Genomic DNA, 17,041 nt, shown 5'->3' on the forward strand with positions numbered 1-17,041 from the left:
TTTCAAGAGAGATCTTCATGCGGTCATGTGGCTGAACGAAACGCACATTTGTCACACAGTTGCCACAATTCTTCATAAACTTAACTTAATCGTGACAAAAAGTGCGCCAACCCCGCAATGAAGCTTTCGCGTTTTACAAATGGTAATACTTGCTTAATTTTGATTAGGAACTGTAAACGTATGCCAAGAAAACACGTGGACACCTCCGCGCACAATGGTATTCGTATGCTATCACCGAGTGGATTCGAATGCCGCAGTTTCGTCTTTGTATTGCACTTTGTGGACTTCCAGGGTGAGGTTGCAACTAGTACATGCTAATCTATCTCTATAATTGTGCCATACAGCGTTTATGCTTTGAACTCATCTTCCTCGACATTCCCGCGAAGAGCTGCGGCGAACTGTGTTCATATATTTCACGAATTTCTCATTTATACCGTATTGCGCATACCATTCCACAGATGGAGAGGGACTTGGTTCGTCGGCTGTTGCAATCAGTCGCGTGCCACGGTCCACCAAGCTGAACATGGAGGACCTCGTTGAGAAGGTATGAGTTTTTGACTTGGTCTGTAGTTTTTATGAAGGTATGTAGGGGGTTTTGAACTGAGACGACACGCAACATCTTTTATAATGACGTCCCCAAAGAAATGTAATACGACCGCATCAATGATTTAGAGGAGCTGTGGGAGAGATAGCTCCTCGACCGATTTAAATTGCCCCCCCCCCCCCCGGCGACAACGAGTGACGAGCAAATCGGACCTATGAGAGCTGCCCCTTAAGTGATGTACGCGCAGGCACGGACGGTCTGGAGGCGAGCACTCGATCTTTAGAGGAGGAAGGGAGCGCGCCTCCAGACCGGCCGTGGCGCGGGAAACAGGCACCATGCGGAGCCGTTCAAACCGCTATTTTCGCAATCGTAGTATCGTCTGCTCGCGTCAGCTTTCTCTCGCGCTTGTTTTGGTTAGCTTTTCAAGAGAGATCTCCATGCGGTCATGCGGCTGAACGAAACGCACATTTGTCACACAGTTGCCACAATTCTTCGTAAGCCTAACTTAATCGTGACAGAAAGTGCGCCAACCCCGCAATGAAGCTTTCCCATTCGCAATTTACAAATGGTAGTACTTGCTTAATTTTGATTAGTAACTGTTAACGTGTCATGAGTAAGACGCCGGCGGCGAAATAAAAGAAGACAAGGACGATGTGATCGGAGCGTTCCGAACGGCGCGAGCGCGCGAGGCGCGTGATCCGAGCTGTGATCGAGGGAGAAGCAAGGCTGAGCGAGCATTATCGACGTGGCTCCGGGCCAGGAAGGTCGCATCGCCAGCTCCGCTCTGGTGACAGGAGACTTGGGGGTCTGGCCGAGTCCGTCACGTTGGCCGTCCATGGTGTGGTCGCCGACCTCGGCAAGTTTGAGTGAGGCTCCTGGACTGGCTGCAGCCTCTCACGGCAGGACCGGGCACCCCAGAAAGGACCCCTCTTCCACGGCAGACCGGCACGTTCGATGATCCCCGGAACGCCACGTCGGCACTCGGGAAAGTAGCTGGACGGAAGCGGTGGCCGAGCACGTCGCTAGGCCTAACCCGTCAAGCCTTCCCTGCCACGTCAGCAACAGCGACCGGGTTACCCAGGCTCCCGAGACGAGCGAGTTGAAGGGTAGGACCGACTTCAATGCAGCAAGATTTATGCGACGGTCGGCGAAAAGACAACCACATTAAGTAAGGTCCCACGAGATTCCCGCCGGGAAGAAACGAGCAACGAGAACAACAGTGACGAACTCAGTAAGAGCGTTCCATTCCAGTAGCGCCACAACAGTAGGCAGAGTTGCCAGACTTTGATGTAGAAATCGCCCAGAACTATCGTGGATAGGAATTTAGGGCATGTTTATCGCTTTTATAAGTTGTGTATTTGTTGGTAGTTTTTCATTCAGTGTGTGTTATTTTGAGTGAGCTTTATGTCGAGTTTTGAGTTTGCGTGTAATTATTTATTGCGTGTAATTAATTATTTGCGTGTTGGTAGTCAGTGCTAATCCTTGCATTACTTTCTCACCCGTATTTTTCGAGCGCTGTTTCACTATGACTGCATAGGAGTCTTACTCAAAATACTTCCTTAGCGAGCTAGTTGGTACGATAGCTTCTTAGTGTAAAAGTACAAGAAAAAGACTGATGAAAGGAGACCGCTACGATGAATGCTGACTGCATAGTTGTGCACACAGAATAAAACCTTTTGTTAGTAGTCAGTGCTAATCCTTTCATTAATCTCTCACCCGTGTTCTTCTAGCACTGTTTCACTATGACTGCACAGGAGTCTTACTCAAAATACTTGATCAGCGAGCTAGTTAGTACAATACCTTCATAGTGTCACAGTACATGAAAAAGACGGATGAGAGGAGACCACAACGATGAGTGCTGACTCCACAGTTGTGCACATAGAATAAAACCTTTTGTTGGTAGTCGGTTCTCACCCTTGTGTTATTCTCTCATCTGTGTTTTTCTAGCGCTGTTTCACTCTGATCGCACAAAGAGTCTTAAACTCAAAATACTTCATTTGCGAGCTAGTTGGTACAAAACCTTCCTATAGTAGCAGTACCAGAAAAACACGGATGAGAGGATACCGCAACGATGAATGCTGACTCCACAGTTGTGCACACAGAATAAAACCTTTTGTTGGTAGTCAGTGCTAATCCTTTCATTATTCTCTCACCCGTGTTCTTCTAGCGCTGTTTCACTATGACTGCACAGGAGTCTTACTCAAAATACTTCCTTAGCGAGCTAGTTGGTACGATAGCTTCTTAGTGTAAAAGTACAAGAAAAAGACTGATGAAAGGAGACCGCTACGATGAGTGCTGACTGCATAGTTGTGGACACAGAATAAAGCCTTTTGTTGGTAGTCAGTTCTCACCCTTGCGTTATTCTCACATGTGTGTTTTTCTAGCGCTGTTTCACTCTGACTGCACAAAGTCTTAAACTCAAAATATTTCATTAGTGAGGTAGTTGGTACGATACCTTCATATTGTAACAGTACCAGAAAAATACGGATGAGAGGATACCGCAACGATGAATGCTGACTGCATAGTTGTGCACAAAGAATAAAACCTTTTGTTGGTAGTCAGTGCTAATCCTTGCATTATTTTCTCACCCGTGTTTTCTAGCGCTGTTTCACTATGACTGCATAGGAGTCTTACTCAAAATACTTCATTAGCGAGCTAGTTGATACGATAGCTTCATAGTGTAACAGTACCAGAAAAACACGGATGAGAGGAGATCGCAACAATGAATGCTGACTGCATAGTTGTGCACACAGAATAAAACCTTTTGTTGGTAGTCAGTGCTAATACTTGCATTATTTTCTCACCCGTATTTTTCTAGCGCTGTTTCAGTATGACTGCATAGGAGTCTTACTCAAAATACTTCATTAGTGAGCTAGTTGGTACGATAGCTTCATAGTGTAAAAGTACAAGAAAAAAACTCATGAAAGGAGACCGCAACGATAAGTGCTGACTGCATAGTTGTGCACACAGAATAAAACCTTTTGTTGGTAGACAGTGCTCATGCTTGCGTTATTCTCTCACCCGTGCTTTTCTAGCACTGTTACACTATGACTGCATAAGTGTCTAACTCAAAATCCTTGATTAGTGAGGTATCTGGTACGATACCATCATAGTGTAACAGTACAAGAAAAAGACGGATTAGAGGAGACTGCAACGATGAGTGCGTACTGAATATTTGTTCACACAGAATAAAACCTTTTCTTGGTAGTCAGTGCTCATCCTTTCGTTATTCTCTCACCCGTGTTCTGTTAGCGCTGTTTCACTATGACTGCATAACAGTCTTACTCAAAATACTTGAATAGCGAGGTAGTTAGTACGATACCTTCATAGTGTAACAGTACAAGAAAAAGATGGATGAAAGGAGACATCAACGATGAGTGCTGACTCTACAGGAGACCACAACGATCAATGCTGACTGCATAGTTATGCACACAGAATAAAACCATTTGTTGGCAGTCAATTCTCACCCTTGCGTTATTCTCTCATCTGTGTTTTTCTAGCGCTGTTTCACTCTGACTGCACAGAGTCTTAAACTCAAAATACTTGATTAGCGAGCTAGTTGGTACGATACTTTCATATTGTAACTACACCAGAAAAACACGGATGAGAGGATACCGCAACGATGAATGCTGACAGCATAGTTGTGCACACAGAATAAAACCTTATGTTGGTAGTCAGTGCAAATCCTTGCTTTATTCTCTCAACCGTGTTTTTCTAGCACTGTTTCACTATGACTGCACAAACAGTCTTACTCAAAAAACTTCACTAGCGAGCTAGTTGGTACGATACCTTCATATTGTAACAGTACCAGAAAAACACGGATGAAAGGAGACCGCAACGATGAGTGCTGACTGCATAGTTTTGCACACAGAATAAAACCTTTGGTTGGTAGTCACTGCTAATCCTTTCATTATACTCTCACCCGTGTTCTTCTAGCGCTGTTTCACTATGACTGCACAGGAGTCTTACTCAAAATACTTGATCAGCGAGCTAGTTAGTACGATACCTTCATAGTGTAAAAGTACAAGAAAAAGACAGATGGGAGGAGACCACAACGATGAGTGCTGACTCCACAGTTGTGCACACAGAATAAAACCTTTTGTTGGTAGTCAGTTCTCACCCTTGCGTTATTCTCTCATCTGCGTTTTTCTAGCGCTGTTTCACTCTGACTGCACAAAGACTCTTAAACTCAAAATACTTGATAAGCGAGCTAGATAGTACGACACCTTCATAGTGTAACAGTACCAGAAAAACACGGACGAGAGGAAAACGCAACGATGAGTGCTGACTGTATGGCTGTGCACACAGAATAAAACCTTTTATTGGTAGTCAGTGCTCATCCTTGCGTTATTCTCTGACCCGTGTTTTTCTAGCACTGCTTCACTATGACTGCATAAGACTCTTACTTAAAATATTTCATTAGCAAGCTAGTCGATGCGATACCTTCATAGTGTAACAGTACCAGAAAGACACGGACGAGAGGAGACCACAACGATGAGTGCTGACTGCATAGTTTTGCACACAGAATAAAACCTTTTGTTGGTAGTCAGTGCTGATCCTTGCGTTATTCTCTCATCTGTGTTTTTCTAGCACTGTTTCACTATGACTGCACAAAGAGTCTTACTCAAAATACTTCATTAGCAAGCTAGTTGGTACGATACCTTCATATTGTAACAGTACCAGAAAAACACGGATGAGAGGATACCGCTACAATGAATGCTGACTGCATAGTTCTGCACACAGAATAAAACCTTTTGTTGGTAGTCAGTGCTAATCCATGCATTATTTTCTCACCCGTGTTTTTCTAGCGCTGTTTCACTATGACTGCATAGAAGTCTTGCTCAAAATACTTCATTAGCGAGCTAGTTGGTACGATAGCTTCATAGTGTAGCAGTACCAGAAAGACACGGACGAGAGGAGACCGCAACGATGAGTGCTGACTGCATAGTTGTGCACACAGAATAAAACCTTTTGTTGGTAGACAGTGCTAATCCTTGCATTACTTTCTCACCCGTATTTTTCGAGCGCTGTTTCACTATGACTGCATAGGAGTCTTACTCAAAATACTTCCTTAGCGAGCTAGTTGGTACGATAGCTTCATAGTGTAAACGTACAAGAAAAAGACTGATGAAAGGAGACAACTACGATGAGTGCTGACTGCATAGTTGTGGACACAGAATAAAGCCTTTTGTTGGTAGTCAGTTCTCACCCTTGCGTTATTCTCTCAAGTGTGTTTTTCTAGCGCTGTTTCACTCTGACTGCACAAAGAGTCTTAAACTCAAAATATTTCATTAGCGAGCTAGTTGGTACAACTTGCTATTGTAACAGTACCAGAAAAACACGGATGAGAGGATACCGCAACGATGAATGCTGACTGCATAGTTGTGCACACAGAATAAAACCTTTTGTTGGTAGTCAGTGCTAATCCTTGCGTTATTCTCTCACCCGTGTTTTTCTAGCACTGCTTCACTATGACTGCATAAGACTCTTACTCAAAATATTTCATTAGCGAGCTAGTCGATGCGATACCTTCATAGTGTAACAGTACCAGAAAGACACGGACGAGACGAGACCGCAACGATGAATGCTGACTGCATAGTTGTGCACACAGAATAAAACCTTTGTTGGTAGTCAGTGCTAATCCTTGCATTACTTTCTCACCCATATTTTTCGAGCGCTGTTTCACTATGACTGCATAGGAGTCCTACAGAAAAAATACTTCCTTAGCGAGCTAGTTGGTACGATAGCTTCATAGTGTAAAAGTACAAGAAAAAGACTGATGAAAGGACACAACTACGATGAGTGCTGACTGCATAGTTGTGCACACAGAATAAAACCTTTTGTTGGTAGACAGTGCCCATCCTTGTGTTATTCTCTCACCTGTGTTTTTCTAGCACTGTTTCACTCTGACTGCACCAAGTCTTAAACTCAAAATATTTCATTAGTGAGGTAGTTGGTACGATACCTTCATATTGTAACAGTACCAGAAAAATACGGATGAGAGGATACCGCAACAATGAATGCTGACTGCATAGTTGTGCACACAGAAAAAAAAACCTTTTGTTGGCAGTCAGTGCTAATCCTTGCAGTATTCTCTCACCCGTGTTTTTCTAGCACTGTTTCACTATGACTGCACAAACAGTCTTACTCAAAATTCTTCATTAGCGAGCTAGTTGGTACGATACCTTCATATTGTAACAGTACCAGAAAAACACGGATGAGAGGAGACCGCAACAATGAGTGCTGACTGCATAGTTTTGCACACAGAATAAAACCTTTTGTTGGTAGTCAGTGCTAATCCTTTCATTATTTTCTCAGCCTTGTTCTTCTAGCGCTGTTTCACAATCACAGCACATGAGTCTTACTCAAAATACTTGATCAGCGAGCTAGTTAGTACGATACCGTCATAGTCTAACAGTACCAGAAAAACACGGATGAGAGGATACCGCAACGATGAATGCAGACTGCATAGTTGTGCACACAGAATAAAACCTTTTGTTGGTAGTCAGTGCTAATCCTTGCGTTATTCTCTCACCCGTGTTTTTCTAGCACTGTTTCACTATGACTGCATAAGACTCTTACTCAAAATAATTCATTAGCGAGCTAGTCTATGCGACACCTTTATAGTGTAACAGTACCAGAAAGACACGGACGAGACGAGACCGCAACGATGAATGCTGACTGCATAGTTGTGCACACAGAATAAAACCTTTTGTTGGTAGTCAGTGCTAATCCTTGCATTACTTTCTCACCCGTATTTTTCGAGCGCTGTTTCACTATGACTGCATAGGAGTCTTACTCAAAATACTTCCTTAGCGAGCTAGTTGGTACGATAGCTTCTTAGTGTAAAAGTACAAGAAAAAGACTGATGAAAGGAGACCGCTTCGATGAATGCTGACTGCATAGTTGTGCACACAGAATAAAACCTTTTGTTAGTAGTCAGTGCTAATCCTTTCATTAATCTCTCACCCGTGTTCTTCTAGCACTGTTTCACTATGACTGCACAGGAGTCTTACTCAAAATACTTGATCAGCGAGCTAGTTAGTACAATACCTTCATAGTGTCACAGTACATGAAAAAGACGGATGAGAGGAGACCACAACGATGAGTGCTGACTCCACAGTTGTGCACATAGAATAAAACCTTTTGTTGGTAGTCGGTTCTCACCCTTGTGTTATTCTCTCATCTGTGTTTTTCTAGCGCTGTTTCACTCTGATCGCACAAAGAGTCTTAAACTCAAAATACTTCATTTGCGAGCTAGTTGGTACAAAACCTTCCTATAGTAGCAGTACCAGAAAAACACGGATGAGAGGATACCGCAACGATGAATGCTGACTCCACAGTTGTGCACACAGAATAAAACCTTTTGTTGGTAGTCAGTGCTAATCCTTTCATTATTCTCTCACCCGTGTTCTTCTAGCGCTGTTTCACTATGACTGCACAGGAGTCTTACTCAAAATACTTCCTTAGCGAGCTAGTTGGTACGATAGCTTCTTAGTGTAAAAGTACAAGAAAAAGACTGATGAAAGGAGACCGCTACGATGAGTGCTGACTGCATAGTTGTGGACACAGAATAAAGCCTTTTGTTGGTAGTCAGTTCTCACCCTTGCGTTATTCTCTCATGTGTGTTTTTCTAGCGCTGTTTCACTCTGACTGCACAAAGTCTTAAACTCAAAATATTTCATTAGTGAGGTAGTTGGTACGATACCTTCATATTGTAACAGTACCAGAAAAATACGGATGAGAGGATACCGCAACGATGAATGCTAATCTATCTCTATAATTGTGCCATACAGCGTTTATGCTTTGACCTCATCTTCCTCGACATTCCCGCGAAGAGCTGCGGCGAACTGTGTCCCTATATTTCTCGAATTTCTCATTTATACCGTATTGCGCATACCATTCCACAGATGGAGAAGGACTTGGTTCGTCGGCTGTGCCAATCAATCGCGTGCCACGGTCCACCAAGCTGAACATGGAGGACCTCGTTGAGAAGGTATGAGTTTTTGACTTGGTATGTAGTTTTTATGAAGGTATGTAGGGGGCTTTTTGTTTCTCATTTATACCGTATTGCGCATACCATTCCACAGATGGAGAAGGACTTGGTTCGTCGGCTGTGGCAATCACGCGCGTGCGACGGTCCACCAAGCTAAACATGGAGGACCTCGTTGAGAAGGTATGAGTTTTTGACTTGGTATGTAGTTTTCATGAAAGTATGTAGGGGGTTTTGAATTGAGACGACACGCAACATCTTTTATAATGACGTCCTCAAAGAAATGTAATACGACCGCATCAATGATTTAGAGGAGCTGTGAGCTGTGGGAGAGATCGCTCCTAGACCGTTTTAATTTGCCGCGTCCCAGCGACAACGAGTCACGAGCGAAGCGGACCTATGAGAGCTGCCCCTTAAGTGATCTACGCGCGGGCACGGACGGTCTGGAGGCGAGCACTCGGATCTTTAGAGGAGGAAGGGAGCGCGCCTCCAGACCGGCCGTGGCGCGGGAAACTGGTACCATGCGGACCCGTTCAACCGCTATTTTCGCAATCGTAGGATCGTCTGCTCGCGTCAGCTTTCTCTCGCGCTTGTTTTGGTTGGCTTTTCAAGCGAGATCTCCATGCGGTCATGCGGCTGAACGAAACGCACATTTGTCACACAGTTGCCACAATTCTTCGTAAGCTTAACTTAATCGTGACAGACAGTGCGCCAAACCCGCAACGAAGCTTTCGCATTCGCATTTTACAAATGGTAGTACTTGCTTATTTTTGATTATGAACTGTTAACGTATGCCACGAAAACACGTGGACACCTCCGCGCGCAATGGTATTCGTATGCTATCGCCGAGTGGATTCGAATGCCGTAGTTTCGTCTTTGTATTGCACTTTGTGGACTTCCAGGGTGAGGTAGCAACTAGTACATGCTAATCTATCTCTATAATTGTGCCATACAGCGTTTATGCTTTGACCTCATCTTCCTCGACATTCCCGCGAAGAGCTACGGCGAACTGTGTCCCTATATTTCTCGAATTTCTCATTTATACCGTATTGCGCATACCATTCCACAGATGGAGAAGGACTTGGTTCGTCGGCTGTGCCAATCAATCGCGTGCCACGGTCCACCAAGCTGAACATGGAGGACCTCGTTGAGAAGGTATGAGTTTTTGACTTGGTATGTAGTTTTCATGAAAGTATGTAGGGGGTTTTGAACTGAGACGACACGCAACATCTTTTATAATGACGTCCTCAAAGAAATGTAATACGACCGCATCAATGATTTAGAGGAGCTGTGGGAGAGATCGCTTCTATACCGTTTTAAATTGCCGCGCCCCCAGCGACAACGAGTCACGAGCGAAGCGGACCTATGAGAGCTGCCCCTTAAGTGATGTACGCGCGGGCACGGACGGTCTGGAGGCGAGCACTCGGATCTTTAGAGGAGGAAGGGAGCTCGCCTCCAGACCGGCCGTGGCGCGGGAAACTGGTACCATGCGGACCCGTTCAACCGCTATTTTCGCAATCGTAGATTCGTCTGCTCGCGTCAGCTTTCTCTCGCGCTTGTTTTGGTTGGCTTTTCAAGCGAGATCTCCATGCGGTCATGCGGCTGAACGAAACGCACATTTGTCACACAGTTGCCACAATTCTTCGTAAGCTTAACTTAAGCGTGACAGACAGTGCGCCAAACCCGCAACGAAGCTTTCGCATTCGCATTTTACAAATGGTAGTACTTGATTAATTTTGATTATGAACTGTTAACGTATGCCAAGAAAACACGTGGACACCTTCGCGCGCAATCGTATTCGCATGCCATCGCCGAATGGATTCGAATGCTGCAGTTTCGTCTTTGTATTGTACTTTGTGGACTTTGAGGGTGAGGTTGCAACTAGTACATGCTAATCTATCTCTATAATTGTGCCATACAGCGTTCATGCTTTGGCATACAGCGTTCATGCTTTGACCTCATCTTCCTCGATATTCCCGCAAGAGCTGCGGCGAACTGTGTCCATATATTTCTCCAAGTTCTCATTTATACCGTATTGCGCATACCATTCCACAGATGGAGAGGGACTTGGTTCGTCCGCTGTGGCAATCAGTCGCGTGCCACGGTCCACCGAGCTGAACATGGAGGACCTCGTTGAGAAGGTATGAGTTTTTGACTTGGTATGTAGTTTTTATGAAGATATGTAGGGGGTTTTGAACTGAGACGACACGCAACTTTTTTTATAATGACGTCCTGAAAGAAATGTAACACGACCGCATCAATGATTTAGAGGAGATGTGCGAGAGATCGCTTCTAGACCGATTTAAATTGCCGCGCCCCCGGCGACAACGAGTCACGAGCGAAGTGGACCAATGAGAGCTGCCCCTTAAGTGATGTACGCGCGGGCACGGAGGCTCTGGAGGCGAGCACTCGATCTTTAGAGGAGGAAGGGAGCGCGCCTCCAGACCGGCCGTGGTGCGGGAAACTGGTAACATGCGGACCCGTTCAACCACTATTTTCGCAATCGTAGTATCGTCTGCTCGCGTCAGCTTTCTCTCGCGCTTGTTTTGGTTGGCTTTTCAAGAGAGATCTTCATGCGGTCATGTGGCTGAACGAAACGCACATTTGTCACACAGTTGCCACAATTCTTCATAAACTTAACTTAATCGTGACAAAAAGTGCGCCAACCCCGCAATGAAGCTTTCGCGTTTTACAAATGGTAATACTTGCTTAATTTTGATTAGGAACTGTAAACGTATGCCAAGAAAACACGTGGACACCTCCGCGCACAATGGTATTCGTATGCTATCACCGAGTGGATTCGAATGCCGCAGTTTCGTCTTTGTATTGCACTTTGTGGACTTCCAGGGTGAGGTTGCAACTAGTACATGCTAATCTATCTCTATAATTGTGCCATACAGCGTTTATGCTTTGAACTCATCTTCCTCGACATTCCCGCGAAGAGCTGCGGCGAACTGTGTTCATATATTTCACGAATTTCTCATTTATACCGTATTGCGCATACCATTCCACAGATGGAGAGGGACTTGGTTCGTCGGCTGTTGCAATCAGTCGCGTGCCACGGTCCACCAAGCTGAACATGGAGGACCTCGTTGAGAAGGTATGAGTTTTTGACTTGGTCTGTAGTTTTTATGAAGGTATGTAGGGGGTTTTGAACTGAGACGACACGCAACATCTTTTATAATGACGTCCTCAAAGAAATGTAATACGACCGCATCAATGATTTAGAGGAGCTGTGGGAGAGATAGCTCCTCGACCGATTTAAATTGCCCCCCCCCCCCCGGCGACAACGAGTGACGAGCAAATCGGACCTATGAGAGCTGCCCCTTAAGTGATGTACGCGCAGGCACGGACGGTCTGGAGGCGAGCACTCGATCTTTAGAGGAGGAAGGGAGCGCGCCTCCAGACCGGCCGTGGCGCGGGAAACTGGCACCATGCGGAGCCGTTCAAACCGCTATTTTCGCAATCGTAGTATCGTCTGCTCGCGTCAGCTTTCTCTCGCGCTTGTTTTGGTTAGCTTTTCAAGAGAGATCTCCATGCGGTCATGCGGCTGAACGAAACGCACATTTGTCACACAGTTGCCACAATTCTTCGTAAGCCTAACTTAATCGTGACAGAAAGTGCGCCAACCCCGCAATGAAGCTTTCGCATTCGCAATTTACAAATGGTAGTACTTGCTTAATTTTGATTAGTAACTGTTAACGTGTCATGAGTAAGACGCCGGCGGCGAAGTAAAAGAAGACAAGGACGATGTGATCGGAGCGTTCCGAACTGCGCGAGCGCGCGAGGCGCGTGATCCGAGCTGTGATCGAGGGAGAAGCAAGGCTGAGCGAGCATTATCGACGTGGCTCCGGGCCAGGAAGGTCGCATCGCCAGCTCCGCTCTGGTGACAGGAGACTTGGGGGTCTGGCCGAGTCCGTCACGTTGGCCGTCCATGGTGTGGCCGCCGACCTCGGCAAGTTTGAGTGAGGCTCCTGGACTGGCTGCAGCCTCTCACGGCAGGACCGGGCACCCCAGAAAGGACCCCTCTTCCACGGCAGACCGGCACGTTCGATGATCCCCGGAACGCCACGTCGGCACTCGGGAAAGTAGCTGGACGGAAGCGGTGGCCGAGCACGTCGCTAGGCCTAACCCGTCAAGCCTTCCCTGCCACGTCAGCAACAGCGACCGGGTTACCCAGGCTCCCGAGACGAGCGAGTTGAAAGGTAGGACCGACTTCAATGCAGCAAGATTTATGCGACGGTCGGCGAAAAGACAACCACATTAAGAAAGGTCCCCCGAGATTCCCGCCGGGAAGAAACGAGCAACGAGAACAACAGTGACGAACTCAGTAAGAGCGTTCCATTCCAGTAGCGCCACAACAGTAGGCAGAGTTGCCAGACTTTGATGTAGAAATCGCCCAGAACTATCGTGGATAGGAATTTAGGGCATGTTTATCGCTTTTATAAGTTGTGTATTTGTTGGTAGTTTTTCATTCAGTGTGTGTTATTTTGAGTGAGCTTTATGTCGAGTTTTGAGTTTGCGTGTAATTTAAACCTGCTTGCTGTGTTGGAATGTGTCTTCCCTCTCCATCTCTCCTAACACCCGCACGCCCCCGAGATCAGTGACGAAAAAAACATCACATAACGTATGCCAAGAAAACACGTGGACATCTCCGCCTGCAATGGTATTCGTATGCTATCGGCGAGTTGATTCGAATGCCGCAGTTTTGTCTTTGTATTGCACTTTGTGGACTTACAGGGTGAGGTTGCAACTAGTACATGCTAATCTATCTCTACAATTGTGCCTTACAGCGTTTATGCTTTGACCTCATCTTCCTCGACATTCCCGCAAGGAGCTGCGGCGAACTGTGTCCATATATTTCTCGAATTTCTCATTTATACCGTATTGCGCATACCATTCCACAGATGGAGAGGGTCTTGGTTCGTCGGCTGTGGCAATCACTCGCGTGCCACGGTCACCCAAGCTGAACATGGAGGACCTCGTTGAGAAGGCATGAGTTTTTGACTTGGTATGTAGTTTTTATGAAGGTATGTAGGGGGTTTTAAACTGAGACGACACGCAACATCTTTTATAATGACGTCCTCAAAGAAATGTAATACGACCGCATCAATGATTTAGAGGAGATGCGGGAGAGATCGCTGATAGACCGTTTTAAATTGCCGCGCCCCCGGCGACAACGAGTCACGAGCGAAGCGGACTTATGAGAGCGGCCCCTTAAGTGATGTACGCGCGGGCACGGACGGTCTGGAGGCGAGCACTCTGATCTTTAGAGGAGGAAGGGAGCGCGCCTCCAGACCGGCCGTGGCGCGCGAAACTGGTACCATGCGGACCCGTTCAACCACTATTTTCGCAATCGTAGGATCGTCTGCTCGCGTCAGCTTTCTCTCGCGCCTGTTTTGGTTGGCTTTTCAAGCGAGATCTCCATGCGGTCATGCGGCTGAACGAAACGCACATTTGTCACACAGTTGCCACAATTCTTCGTAAGCTTAACTTAATCGTGACAGAAAGTGCGCCAAACCCGCAACGAAGCTTTAGCATTCGCATTTTACAAATGGTAGTACTTGCTTAATTTTGATTATGAACTCTTAACGTATGCCAAGAAAACACGTGGACACCTCCGCGCGCAATGGTATTCGTATGCTATCGCCGAGTGGATTCGAATGCCGCAGTTTCGTCTTTGTATTGCACTTTGTGGACTTCCAGGGTGAGGTAGCAACTAGTACATGCTAATCTATCTCTATAATTGTGGCATACAGCGTTTATGCTTTGACCTCATCTTCCTCGACATTCCCGCGAAGAGCTGCGGCGAACTGTGTCCCTATATTTCTCGAATTTCTCATTTATACCGTATTGCGCATACCATTCCACAGATGGAGAAGGACTTGGTTCGTCGGCTGTGCCAATCAATCGCGTGCCACGGTCCACCAAGCTGAACATGGAGGACCTCGTTGAGAAGGTATGAGTTTTTGACTTGGTATGTAGTTTTCATGAAGGTATATAGGGGTTTTTTTGTTTCTCATTTATACCTTATTGCGCATACCATTCCACAGATGAAGGACTTGGTTCGTCGGCTGTGGCAATCACTCGCGTGCCACGGTCCACCAAGCTGAACATGGAGGACCTCATTAAGGAGGTATGAGTTTTTGACTTGGTATGTAGTTTTTATGAAGGTATGTAGGGGGTTTTGAACTGAGACGACACGCAACATCGTTTATAATGACGTCCTCAAAGAAATGTAATAATTGTGCAATACAGCGTTTATGCTTTGACCTCATCTTCCTCGACATTCCCGCGAAGAGCAGCGGCGAACTGTGTCCATATATTTCTCGAATTTCTCATTTATACCGTATTGCGCATACCATTCCACAGATGGAGAAGGACTTGGTTCGTCGGCTGTGGCAATCACGCGCGTGCGACGGTCCACCAAGCTAAACATGGAGGACCTCGTTGAGAAGGTATGAGTTTTTGACTTGGTATGTAGTTTTCATGAAGGTATGTAGGGGGCTTTTTGTTTCTCATTTATACCGTATTGCGCATACCATTCCACAGATGGAGAAGGACTTGGTTCGTCGGCTGTGGCAATCAATCGCGTGCCACAGTCCACCAAGCGGAATATGGAGGACCTCGTTGAGAAGGTATGAGTTTTTGACTTGGTATGTAGTTTTCATGAAAGTATGTAGGGGGTTTTGAACTGAGACGACACGCAACATCTTTTATAATGACGTCCTCAAAGAAATGTAATACGACCGCATCAATGATTTAGAGGAGCCGTGGAAGAGATCGCTCCTAGACCGTTTTAAATTGCCGCGCCCCCAGCGACAACGAGTCACGAGCGAAGCGGACCTATGAGAGCTGCCCCTTAAGTGATGTACGCGCGGGCACGGACGGTCTGGAGGCGAGCACTCGGATCTTTAGAGGAGGAAGGGAGCGCGCCTCCAGACCGGCCGTGGCGCGTGAAACTGGTACCATGCGGACCCGTTCAACCGCTATTTTCGCAATCGTAGGATCGTCTGCTCGCGTCAGCTTTCTCTCGCGCTTGTTTTGGTTGGCTTTTCAAGCGAGATCTCCATGCGGTCATGCGGCTGAACGAAACGCACATTTGTCACACAGTTGCCACAATTCTTCGTAAGCTTAACTTAAGCGTGACAGACAGTGCGCAAAACCCGCAACGAAGCTTTCGCATTCGCATTTTACAAATGGTAGTACTTGATTAATTTTGATTATGAACTGTTAACCTATGCCAAGAAAACACGTGGACACCTCCGCGCGCAATGGTATTCGTATGCTATCGCCGAGTGGATTCGAATGCCGCAGTTTCGTCTTTGTATTGCACTTTGTGGACTTCCAGGGTGAGGTAGCAACTAGTACATGCTAATCTATCTCTATAATTGTGCCATACAGCGTTTATGCTTTGACCTCATCTTCCTCGACATTCCCGCGTAGAGCTGCGGTGAACTGTGTCCCTATATTTCTCGAATTACTCATTTATACCGTATTGCGCATACCATTCCACAGATGGAGAAGGACTTGGTTCGTCGGCTGTGCCAATCAATCGCGTGCCACGGTCCACCAAGCTGAACATGGAGGACCTCGTTGAGAAGGTATGAGTTTTTGACTTGGTATGTAGTTTTCATGAAAGTATGTAGGGGGTTTTGAACTGAGACGACACGCAACATCTTTTATAATGACGTCCTCAAAGAAATGTAATACGACCGCATCAATGATTTAGAGGAGCCGTGGGAGAGATCGCTCCTAGACCGTTTTAAATTGCCGCGCCCCCAGCGACAACGAGTCACGAGCGAAGCGGACCTATGAGAGCTGCCCCTTAAGTGATGTACGCGCGGGCACGGACGGTCTGGAGGCGAGCACTCGGATCTTTAGAGGAGGAAGGGAGCGCGCCTCCAGACCGGCCGTGGCGCGTGAAACTGGTACCATGCGGACCCGTTCAACCGCTATTTTCGCAATCGTAGGATCGTCTGCTCGCGTCAGCTTTCTCTCGCGCCTGTTTTGGTTGGCTTTTCAAGCGAGATCTCCATGCGGTCATGCGGCTGAACGAAACGCACATTTGTCACACAGTTGCCACAATTCTTCGTAAGCTTAACTTAATCGTGACAAAAAGTGCGCCAAACCCGCAACGAAGCTTTCGCATTCGCATTTTACAAATGGTAGTACTTGCTTAATTTTGATTATGAACTCTTAACGTATGCCAAGAAAACACGTGGACACCTCCGCGCGCAATGGTATTCGTATGCTATCGCCGAGTGGATTCGAATGCCGCAGTTTCGTCTTTGTATTGCACTTTGTGGACTTCCAGGGTGAGGTAGCAACTAGTACATGCTAATCTATCTCTATAATTGTGGCATACAGCGTTTATGCTTTGACCTCATCTTCCTCGACATTCCCGCGAAGAGCTGCGGCGAACTGTGTCCCTATATTTCTCGAATTTCTCATTTATACCGTATTGCGCATACCATTCCACAGATGGAGAAGGACTTGGTTCG

General features: G+C 46.3%; 1 long non-coding RNA gene across 1 annotated transcript in view; it reads left to right on the forward strand.

Moving 5' to 3' along the window:
• Window positions 1-456: 456 nt before the first annotated feature.
• LOC125942277 (uncharacterized) overlaps window positions 457-17,041 on the forward strand; it is a 53,242-nt gene continuing 36,657 nt past the window's right edge. Inside the window, exons 1-2 of the long non-coding RNA XR_007464954.1 lie at window positions 457-544; window positions 11,552-11,637. This is a non-coding gene — a long non-coding RNA (uncharacterized LOC125942277). The remainder of the gene's footprint in view (window positions 545-11,551; window positions 11,638-17,041) is intronic.

The sequence above is a fragment of the Dermacentor silvarum genome, chromosome 1 (assembly GCF_013339745.2).
Source record: "Dermacentor silvarum isolate Dsil-2018 chromosome 1, BIME_Dsil_1.4, whole genome shotgun sequence".
Lineage (NCBI taxonomy): Eukaryota > Metazoa > Arthropoda > Arachnida > Ixodida > Ixodidae > Dermacentor > Dermacentor silvarum.